A 10,771-nucleotide genomic window follows, 5' to 3' on the forward strand; every position below is an offset into this window, starting at 1 on the left:
GGAACATTTGTAGAGTACTTGCTACTCAAAGTGTGGTCCTCAGACCAACAGCTTAGGTATCACCTGGGATGCTGCTCGTTAGAAATGCAGAATCTTGGTGCCCACCCCAGACCTGCAGAATCAGAATCTGCCTTTAGCAAGGTCGCCAAGGGATTCTATGCACATTAGAGTTTGACAAGCACTGCTTCAGTCTTTGCCAAACATTTTTTACATAGACTGTCATATTTACACTCTTCCCAACACCCTGATTTCCTTGGGTATCAGTTATTTAACTCCCATGTTACAGGTGAGAAAACTGAGGCTGGGCAGGTTAAAGTGACTATTCCAAGAATACCCAGAAGAGCCAGTGCAGCCAGATTTTCAGACTCTGCAACTGCCTCTCAAGGTCATGCTTTACTTACATCCCCTTCTCCCCATGCCCCATGTTTCTTCATTCCAAAAGGAAGACACCCAGGAAGAACTCATTTCAGAGCCAAACAAAAATGGATTGGTGGTGAGGCTCCCCAGTCTGGTGGCCCTCTGGGATGCAAATTGCACTTACTGCTATTCAGACTCAATCCTCCTGCTTCACTGCAACTTAGTTAAGAGGGGCAGTCAGATCTTCACTGAGTGTGAGGTGAGTGGAGATACTAGTGGGTCCCTCCCTTGATTGAAGTGTACCAGGGTCCATTTTTCCTTCTTAAAAGCAGGTTAAGCAGGGGTGCTTAATCTGGGGTTCCCCAGGCCCCCAAAACATTTGTGAATAGAGTTCAGGAGTCTTCAGCCTTAGCATTTTCTTAACCATAACTACGTATAGAAAACAAACCACAGTAGCATCAGCAGGACCTGCGACTTTGTCACTAATAGAAATCACAGATATTTCTATACCGACTTGCAACTATTACACATTTCAAAATCATGTTTATGTTCATCACAACTTCAATATTACTTCAGTTATTAGACCCACTCTAGATCTTGTTTTTGAATGTGTTCATGAACGTGCACTATATTGCTAAATTACAATTTTTTTTTTTTTTTGCACATGAAAAAAAATGCTGTAATTAGTCATCTGGGAAATGCAAATTAAAACCACAATGAGATACTACTTCACATCTTCTAGGATGGCTTGAATGAAAATGACATATAATAGCAAGTGTTGGGGAAGAATGGAGAATTCAGAACCATCATACACTGCTGGTGGGAAGGAAAATCATGCGTCCACGTTGGAAAACAGTCTAGCAGTTCCTGGAACAATTAAACATAGCTTTACCATGTGACCCAGCAATTCCACTCCTAGGTATATAAACCAGAAAAAGGAAAATATATAAATAAGTAACAATGATAGTAAAACTCAAGTTATTTTGAAGTATGTACAGTGAAAACTAAAATCTCTCTCCAGTCTATGCGCTCAGCTATTTAATTTCTATCCACAGTAGCAAACTGAAACCAGGTCTCATATAATCTTCCAGAGTTAAAATATATGCATTCACTTAAGCTCTATTTTTTAAAAATCATTGCTGTTACATATAATTGTCAAGTGAATGTTAAAGTTTGTTCCAATTTGCAGGGGGTATCTATCTCATGAATCTCCACCAGAGGCTGTCAGAGCAGAAGCTGATCTCATTCCAACAATCCATCAAATAAGGAGTCCTTCCAGTTCTGAGGACAAAGTGTTACTTGGCAATATGGTTACAACAGCATGATAGTCACCCAAACGTCATCAAAGAATAAGAAACACTGACTGCAAATACTCTTTCTGATACATGATTTAGTCTTTCTGGTATGTGATTTACTTTTATGAGACCTAAGTTTCAGCACAGCTGTTTACTTTTATAAGGAACCACCTTGTCATGTAGTCGTGGCCGAGTGGTTAAGGCGATGGACTAGAAATCCATTGGGGTCTCCCCGCGCAGGTTCAAATCCTGCCGACTACGTGGTAGTTAACTGAGTTAGTTCCTTTTTTTTTTTTTTTCCACACACACACAGTGTATTTTATTTTTACAAGAGATAAATAGACTGACACCAAGCATTGTACATGGATGACCACAACAAAAGCAACAATGATTGCAATTACCAAACATGAAACACACTTATACTATGTCATAATATTGACATTCAGTCCAGTAATCCTCCACTGTAACAGCTCCTTTACTTTGCAGTGAAAATTGATTTGTATATTCTTTTCCTCTGAGTCCTTGTGGGATTTTTTTTTTTTAATTCAGACAGAAAGTCACAAAAATTATACTCATCCTCATCAGTTCACTCAGTCCCATGTAATTAATTTCTTTTTTTTTCATCTTGATCTTTTGTTAGCACTTTTATGAGTTCATCAGTTTTTCATTAGAGTTCTGAAAATGCTTATTCATTCAGTTCAGCAGTACAGTCAGTTACCAGAAACCTGTACTTGTCAGAGTCTTTTCCATGAATTTCTTGAAGATGAAACCCTTTTATAGGAACATATTTGCAAAATCATCAGAGTACACCCAGAACTGTCTGTAAATGACAAAAGACTTAAAAATGACCATGGTTAAAGATTTGATGAAAGTTCATAATAACGCAGTTGACAAGAAAATTAGTTATTTCTGAGATATACATTTTAAAGTAATAACTAGGATTATTACTTATAACATTATACCAGAACATATAAGATTTTTAGACGTTTCCTGTAATGTCTGAAACATTTATATTAACATATTTCCATACATATTTCCATACAAATACAAATATAAGATTTTTAGAAATTTCATGTAATGTCTGAAACATTTATATTAACATATTTCCATACATATTTCCATACAAATACAAATATAAGATTTTTAGAAATTTCATGTAATGTCTGAAACATTTATATTAACATATTTCCATACATATTTCCATACAACTACAAATATAAGATTTTTAGAAATTTCATGTAAATTACAATTTTTTAAATATTTTGATAACTATATCAGTATAATGGTTTCCTTTGTAATCTGACAAATTGCATTTTATGAGCTTAAAAACATTATTCTGAGAAGGAGCTCATAGGCTTCATTAAACTGTAAAAGGACCATGTCAGATTCTGGAAGCTTTATCACATTGTCCAGTCTGTTTTTGGTCAGTTAGGTCACCCCTAGATTTGTTTTATATCTGTTATAGGTAGCAACATAGCACTTAAAACCAAAAGGGCCTATGTGCTTGTCTTCAGGGGTGAAATGAAGGATTTTCTGAGAAGACTGCACACCACTGCAGTCAGGCTTGGTGGGATTGGGGGTTGAAGAACCCCAAGGGAGAACATTTATGACCCTTGCCCTTCTTCTAGAAGATCTTCTCAACATTCAGAAGATTTCAATTAAAATTGCTGTTGCCACATGCTGGACAGAGAGACCATTAACCATAGCTTTCTCTATTATTTACCCTGCTGCAGGTGTCTGTTATAATCTCGATTATAATCCACAAAGAAGCTGGAAGATGTTTGGCCTTTGAAAAGGAACATCCCTCCTTTTATTTTTATTTTTTACATCTTTATTGGAGTATAATTGCTTTACAATGGTGTGTTAGTTTCTGCTTATAACAAAGTGAATCAGCTATACATATACATATATCCCCATATCCCCTCCCTCTTGTGTCTGCCTCCCACCCTCCCTATCCCACCCCTCTAGGTGGTCACAAATCACTGAGCGGACCTCCCTGTGCTATGTGGCTGCTTCCCACTAGCTATCTATTTTACATTTGGTAGTATATATAAGTCCATGCCACTCTCTCACTTCGTCCCAGTTTACCCTTCCCCCTCCCCGTGTCCTCAAGTCCATTCTCTACGTCTGCTTGACGTCTCTACGTCTTTATTCCTGTCCTGCCCCTAGGTTCTTCAGAACGTTTTTTTTTTTTTTTTTTTAGATTCCATATATATGTGTTAGCATACAGTATTTTTCTCTTTCTGACTTACTTCACTCTGTATGACAGACTCTAGGTCCATCCACCTCACTACAAATAACTCAATTCTGTTTCTTTTTATGGCGAGTAATATTCTACTGTATATATGTGCCACATCTTCTTTATCCATTCATCTGTCTATGGACACTTAGGTTGCTTCCATGTCCTGTCTATTGTAAATAGAGCTGCAATGAACATTGTGGTACATGACTCTTTTTGAATTACGGTTTTCTCAAGGTATATGCCCAGTAGTGGGATTGTTGGGTCATATGGTAGTTCTATTTTTAGTTTTTTAAGGAGCCTGCATACTGTTCTTCATAGTATCTATTTACATTCCCACCAACAGTACAAGAGGGTTCCCTTTTCTCCACACCCTCTCCAGCATTTATTTGTTTGTTTGTTTGTTTGTTTTTGGCAGTGTTGGGCCTTCGTTGCTGTGCACAGGCTTTCTCTAGTTGTGGCGAGCAGGGGCTACTCTTCATTGCGGTCTGCGGGCTTCTCATTGCAGTGGCTTCTCTGGTTGCAGAACACAGGCTCTGGGCATGTGGGCTTCAGTAGTTGTGGTACATAGGCTCAATAATTGTAGGGCTCTAGAGTACAGCCTCAGTAGTTGTGACACACAGGCTTAGTTGCTCCACGGCATGTGGGATGTTCCCGGACCAGGGCTTGAACCCGTGTCCCCTGCATTGGCAGGTGGATTCTTAACCACTGCGCCACCAGGGAAGTCCTCCAGCATTTATTGTTTGTAGATTTTTTGATGATGGCCATTCTGACTGCTGTGAGGTGATACCTCATTGTAGTTTTGACTTGCATTTCTCTAATGATTAGTGATGTTGAGCATTCTTTCATGTGTTTGTTGGCAATCTGTATATCTTCTCTGGAGAAATGTTTATTTAGCTCTTCTGCCCATTTTTGGATTGGGTTGTTTGTGTTTTTGATATTGCACTGCATGAGCTGCTTGTAAATTTTGGAGATTAATCCTTTGTCAGTTGCTTCATTTGCAAATATTTTCTCCCATTCTGAGGGTTGTCTTTTCATCTTGTTTATGGTTTCCTTTGCTGTGCAAAAGCTTTTAAGTTTCATTAGGTCCCATTTGTTTATTTTTGGTTTTATTTCCATTTCTCTAGGAGGTGGGTCAAAAAGGATCTTGCTGTGATTTATGTCATAGTGTTCTGCCTATGTTTTCCTCTAAGAGTTTTATAGTGTCCAGTCTTACATTTAGGTCTCTAATCCATTTTGAGTTTATTTTTGTGTATGGTGTTAGGGAGTGTTCTAATTTCATTCTTTTACATGTAGCTGTTCAGTATTCACAGCACCACTTATTGATAAGGCTGTCTTTTCTCCATTGTATATTCTTGCCTCCTTTATCAAAAATAAGGTGACCATATGTACGTGGGTTTATCTCTGGGCTTTCTATCGTATTCCATTGATCTATATTTCTGTTTTTGTGCCAGTACCATACTGTCTTGATTACTGTAGCTTTGTAGTATAGTCTGAAGTCAGAGAGCCTGATTCTTCCAGCTCCGTTTTTCTTTCTCAAGATTGCTTTGGCTATTCGGGGTGTTTTGTGTGAAAATTGTGAAATTTTTTGTTCTAGTTCTGTGAAAAATGCCATTGGTAGTTTGATAGGGATTGCACTGAATCTGTAGACTGCTTTGGGTAGTAGAGTCATTTTCACAATGTTGATTTTTCCAATCCAAGAACATGATATATCTCTCCATCTGTTTGTATCATCTTTAATCTTTTTCATCAGTGTCTTATAGTTTTCTGCATACAGGTCTTTTGTGTCCTTAGGTAGGTTTATTCCTAGGTATTTTATTCTTTTTTTGCAGTGGTAAATGGGAGTGTTTCCTTAATTTCTCTTTCAGATTTTTCATCATTAGTGTATAGGAATGCAAGAGATTTTTGTGCATTAATTTTGTATCCTGCTACTTCACCAAATTCATTGATTAGCTCTAGTAGTCTTCTGGTAAAGTCTTTAGGTTTCTCTATGTATAGTATCATGTCATCTGCAAACAGTGACAGCTTTACTTCTTCTTTTCTGATTTGGATTCCTTTTATTTCTTTTTCTTCTCTGATTGCTGTGGCTAAAACTTCCAAAACTATGTTGAATAATAGTGGTGAGAGTGGGCAACCTTGTCTTGTTCCTGATCTTAGTGGAAATTGTTTCAGTTTTTCACCATTGAGAACGATGTTGGCTGTGGGTTTGTCATATATGGCCTTTATTATGTTGAAGTAAGTTCCCTCTATGCCTACTTTCTGGGGGGGTGGTATCATAAATGGGTGTTGAATTTTGTCGAAAGCTTTTTCTGCATCTATTGAGATGACCATATGGCTTTTATCCTTCAATCTGTTAATATGGTGTATCACATTGATTGATTTGTGTATATTGAAGAATCCTTGCATTCCTGGGATAAACCCCACTTGATCATGGTGTATGATCCTTTTAATGTGCTGTTGGATTCTGTTTGCTAGTATTTTGTTGAGGATTTTTGCATCTATGTTCATCAGTGATATTGGCCTGTAGGTTTCTGTCTTTGTGACATCTTTGTCTGGTTTTGGTATCAGGGTAATGGTGGCCTCGTAGAATGATTTTGGGAGTGTTCCTCCCTCTGCTACATTTTGGAAGAGTTTGAGAAGGATAGGTATTAGCTCTTCTCTAAATGTTTGATAGCATTCGCCTGTGAAGCCATCTGGTCCTGGGCTTTTGTTTGTTGGAAGATTTTTAATCACAGTCTTAGTTTCAGTGCTTGTGATTGGTCTGTTTATATTTTCTATTTCTTCCTGGTTCACTCTCAGAAAGTTGTACTTTTCTAAGAATTTGTCCATTTCTTCCAGGTTGTCCATTTTATTGGCATATAGTTGCTTGTAGTAATCTCTCAATATCCTTTGTATTTCTGCAGTGTCAGTTGTTACTTCTCCGTTTTCATTTCTAATTCTATTGATTTGAGTCTTCTCCCTTTTTTTCTTGATGAGTCTGGCTAATAGTTTGTCAATTTTGTTTATCTTCTCAAAGAACCAGCTTTTAGTTTTATTGATCTTTGCTATTGTTTCCTTCATTTCTTTTTCATTTATTTCTGTTCTGATCTTTATGATTTCTTCCCTGCTGCTAACTTTGGGGTTTTTTTGTTCTTCTTTCTCTAATTGATTTAGGTGTAAGGTTAGGTTGTTTGAGTTGTTTCTTGTTTTTTTTTTTTTTTAATTTTATTTATTTATTTATTTATTTATTTATTTATGGCTGTGTTGGGTCTTCGTTTCTGTGCGAGGGCTTTCTCCAGTTGCGGCAAGCGGGGGCCACTCTTCATCGCGGTGCGCGGGCCTCTCACTGTCGCGGCCTCTCTTGTTGCGGAGCACAGGCTCCAGACGCGCAGGCTCAGTAATTGTGGCTCACGGGCTTAGTTGCTCCGCGGCATGTGGGATCTTCCCAGACCAGGGCTCGAACCCGTGTCCCCTGCACTGGCAGGCAGACTCTCAACCACTGCGCCACCAGGGAAGCCCTGTTTCTTGTTTCTTGAGGTAGGATTGTATTGCTATAAACTTCCCTCTTAGAACTGCTTTTGCTGCATCCCATAGGTTTTGGGTTGTCCTGTTTTCACTGTCATTTGTTTCAAGGTATTTTTTGATTTCCTCTTTGATTTCTTCAGTCATCTCTTGGTTATTAAGTAGTGTATTGTTTAGCCTCCATGTGTTTGTATTTTTTACAGATTTTTTCCTGTAATTGATATCTAGTCTCATAGCACTGTTGTCGGAAAAGATACTTGATACGATTTCAATTTTCTTAAATTTACCAAGGCTTGATTTGTGACCCAAGATACGATCTATCCTGGAGAATGTTCCATGAGCACTTGAGAAGAAAGTGTATTCTGTTGTTTTTGGATGGAATGTCCTATAAATGTCAATTAAGTCCATCTTGTTTAATGTATCATTTAAAGCTTGTGTTTCCTTATTTATTTTCATTTTGGATGATCTGTCCATTGGTGAAAGTGGGGTGTTAAAGTCCCATATACTATGGTTGTGTTACTGTCGATTTCTCCTCTTATGGCTGTTAGCATTTGCCTTATGTATTGAGATGCTCCTATGTTGCTTGCATAAATATTTACGATTGTTATATCTTCTTCTTGGATTGATCCCTTGATCATTATGTAGTGTCCTTCTTTGTCTCTTGTAATAGTCTTTGTTTTAAAGTCATTTTGTCTGATATGAAGATTGCTACTCCAGCTTTCTTTTGATTTCCATTTGCATGGAATATCTTTTTCCATCCCCTCACTTTCAGTCTGTATGTGTCCCTAGGTCTGAAGTGGGTCTATTGTAGACAGCATATATACGAGTCTTGTTTTTGTATCCATTCAGCCAGTCTATGTCTTTTGGTTGAAGCATTTAATCTATTTACATTTAAGGTAGTTATCGATATGTATTTTCCTATTACCATTTTCTTAATTGTTCTGGGTTCGTTATTGTAGATCTTTTCCTTCTCTTGTGTTTCTTGCCTAGAGAAGTTCCTTTAGCATTTGTTGTAAAGCTGGTTTGGTGGTGCTGAATTCTCTTAGCTTTTGCTTGTCTGTAAAGGTTTTAATTTCTCCATCGAATCTGAATGAGATCCTTGCTGGGTAGAGTAATCTTGGTTGTAGGTATTTCCCTTTCATCACTTTAAATATGTCCTGCTACTCCCTTCTGGCTTGCAGAGTTTCTGCTGAAAGATCAGCTGTTAACCATATGGGGATTCCCTTGTATGTTATTTGTTGTTTTTCCCCTGCTGCTTTTAATATTTTTTCTTTGTATTTAATTTTTGATAGTTTGATTAATATGTGTCTTGGCATGTTTCTCCTTGGATTTATCCTGTATGGGACTCTCTGTGCTTCCTGGACTTGACTATTTCCTTTCCCATATTAGGGAAGTTTTCAACTATAATCTCTTCAAATATTTTCTCAGTCCCTTTCTTTTTCTCTTCTTCTTCTGGGACCCCTATAATTTGAGTGTCGGTGTGTTTAATGTTGTCCCAGAGGTCTCTGAGACTGTCCTCAATTCTTTTCATTCTTTTTTCTTTATTCTGCTCTGCAGTAGTTATTTCCACTATTTTATCTTCCAGGTCACTTATCCTTTCTTCTGCCTCAGTTATTCTGCTATTGATCACTTCTAGAGAATTTTTATTTTCATTTATTGTGTTGTTCATCATTGTTTGTTTGCTCTTTAGTTCTTCTAGGTCCTTGTTAAACGTTTCTTGTATTTTCTCCATTCTATTTCCAAGATTTTGGATCATCTTTACTATCATTACTGTGAATTCTTTTTCAGGTAGACTGCCTCTTTCCTCTTCATTTGTTTGGTCTGGTGGGTTTTTACCTTGCTCCTTCATCTGCTGTGTGTTTCTATGTCTTCTCATTTTCCTTAACTTACTGTGTTTGAGGTCTCCTTTTTGCAGGCTGCAGGTTCATAGTTCCCCTTGTTTTTGGTGTCTGCCCCCGGTGGCTAAGGTTGGTTTAGTGGGTTGTGTAGGCTTCCTGGTGGAGGGGACTGGTGCATGTGTTCTGGAGGATGAGGCTGGATCTTGTCTTTCTGGTGGGCAGTACCGTGTCCGGCGGTGTGTTTTGGGGTGTCTGTGACCTTATTATGATTTTAGGCAGCCTCACTGCTAATGGGTGGGGTTGTGTTCCTGTCTTGCTAGTTGTTTGGCATAGGGTGTCCAGCACTGTAGCTTGCTGGTCGTTAAGTGGAGCTGGGTCTTAGAGTTGAGATGGAGATCTCTAGGAGAGCTTTCGCCATTTGATATTACGTGGAGCCAGGAGGTCTCTGGTGGACCAATGTCCTGAACTCAGCTCTCCCACCTCGGAGGCACAAGTCTGACACCCGGCCAGAGCACCAAGATCCTGTCAGCCACACGGCTCTTGTGGGTTGTCAGCGAGCCAGGAGACACCGGTCATCTGAGTGCATCCAAACCAGAAACCAGACTTTTTTCATACTTTGTGCTTAGTCTAGTTTCACTTGCTCGTAGGGTACCACATGTGGAGGTACTGCACCAGGCACTTCAGACGAGAGTTTCTAGTGCAAAACCATTGCGCCAGTGCCTCAGCTTAGACGCTGCGATGACTCTGTGAAGAAACATCCCTCCTTTCATACCCATGATACTTGACAAGATTTCCAGGATTCTGAAGTCTCAATAGGCAAAAGGTAGTAACTAAGACTCTCCAGAGAAAATGGAAACTCATACTTTTAAATAGGCTGTAAGAACTCTATAATTATTGATGTGCAGAGTGATAGATTAAGTTAATAAACAAAAAAGCAGGTTACAAAGTAGCATATCTTATTATATGGTGGGGTGGGGGGAGTGAGAAGGCAGGGCAGAGAAAAAGAGTCTGAAAAATGTATATCAAAATGTTAATAGTGGTTAATTCTGGGTAGCAGGATTACAGGAGATTTTCATCTTTTTATTCCTTTTTGTATTTTTTTATGATCAGCATATATTATTTTGTTTTAAAAAAAAACCCAAGGCATTAAGGCTGTTTTCATTTTGTAAGAATCAGAATTTTAAACAACTATATTTTACTGCTAGTTGGAACCTTGCAGTACCACTTAACCACTTAACTAGCTTCACAATTCTTGGGGAGATAAAAAAGAGCGGAATGGAGAATGGAAGAATTTAATTCTTTACCAAAAAAATCCTAAAGTGTTATAATAAACCATGGACTTTATATAATGGGTCAAATTAGGTCCCCCATATTCCTAGTGAACCAGGCAGCAACTGGTGCATAGCAGGCGCTGGATCAAGGTGAACTCCCTTCCTTCCTATTACACGTTTATTCCCATTTCCGAGCCTCAGTAGAGTGCTGGGGGGTGGGAGCGGGAGTGGGGCTGCTGGGGGTAGGGTTCTTCCAGATCTACATACTTC

General features: G+C 38.5%; 1 non-coding gene across 1 annotated transcript; it reads left to right on the forward strand.

Moving 5' to 3' along the window:
- Nucleotides 1-1,831: 1,831 nt before the first annotated feature.
- TRNAS-AGA (transfer RNA serine (anticodon AGA)) lies at nt 1,832-1,913 on the forward strand. Its single transcript has one exon. It is a non-coding gene; the product is annotated as a tRNA-Ser (tRNA).
- The last annotated feature ends 8,858 nt before the right edge of the window (nt 1,914-10,771 follow it).

The sequence above is a fragment of the Balaenoptera acutorostrata genome, chromosome 17 (genome assembly GCF_949987535.1).
Source record: "Balaenoptera acutorostrata chromosome 17, mBalAcu1.1, whole genome shotgun sequence".
NCBI classification, from domain to species: domain Eukaryota; kingdom Metazoa; phylum Chordata; class Mammalia; order Artiodactyla; family Balaenopteridae; genus Balaenoptera; species Balaenoptera acutorostrata.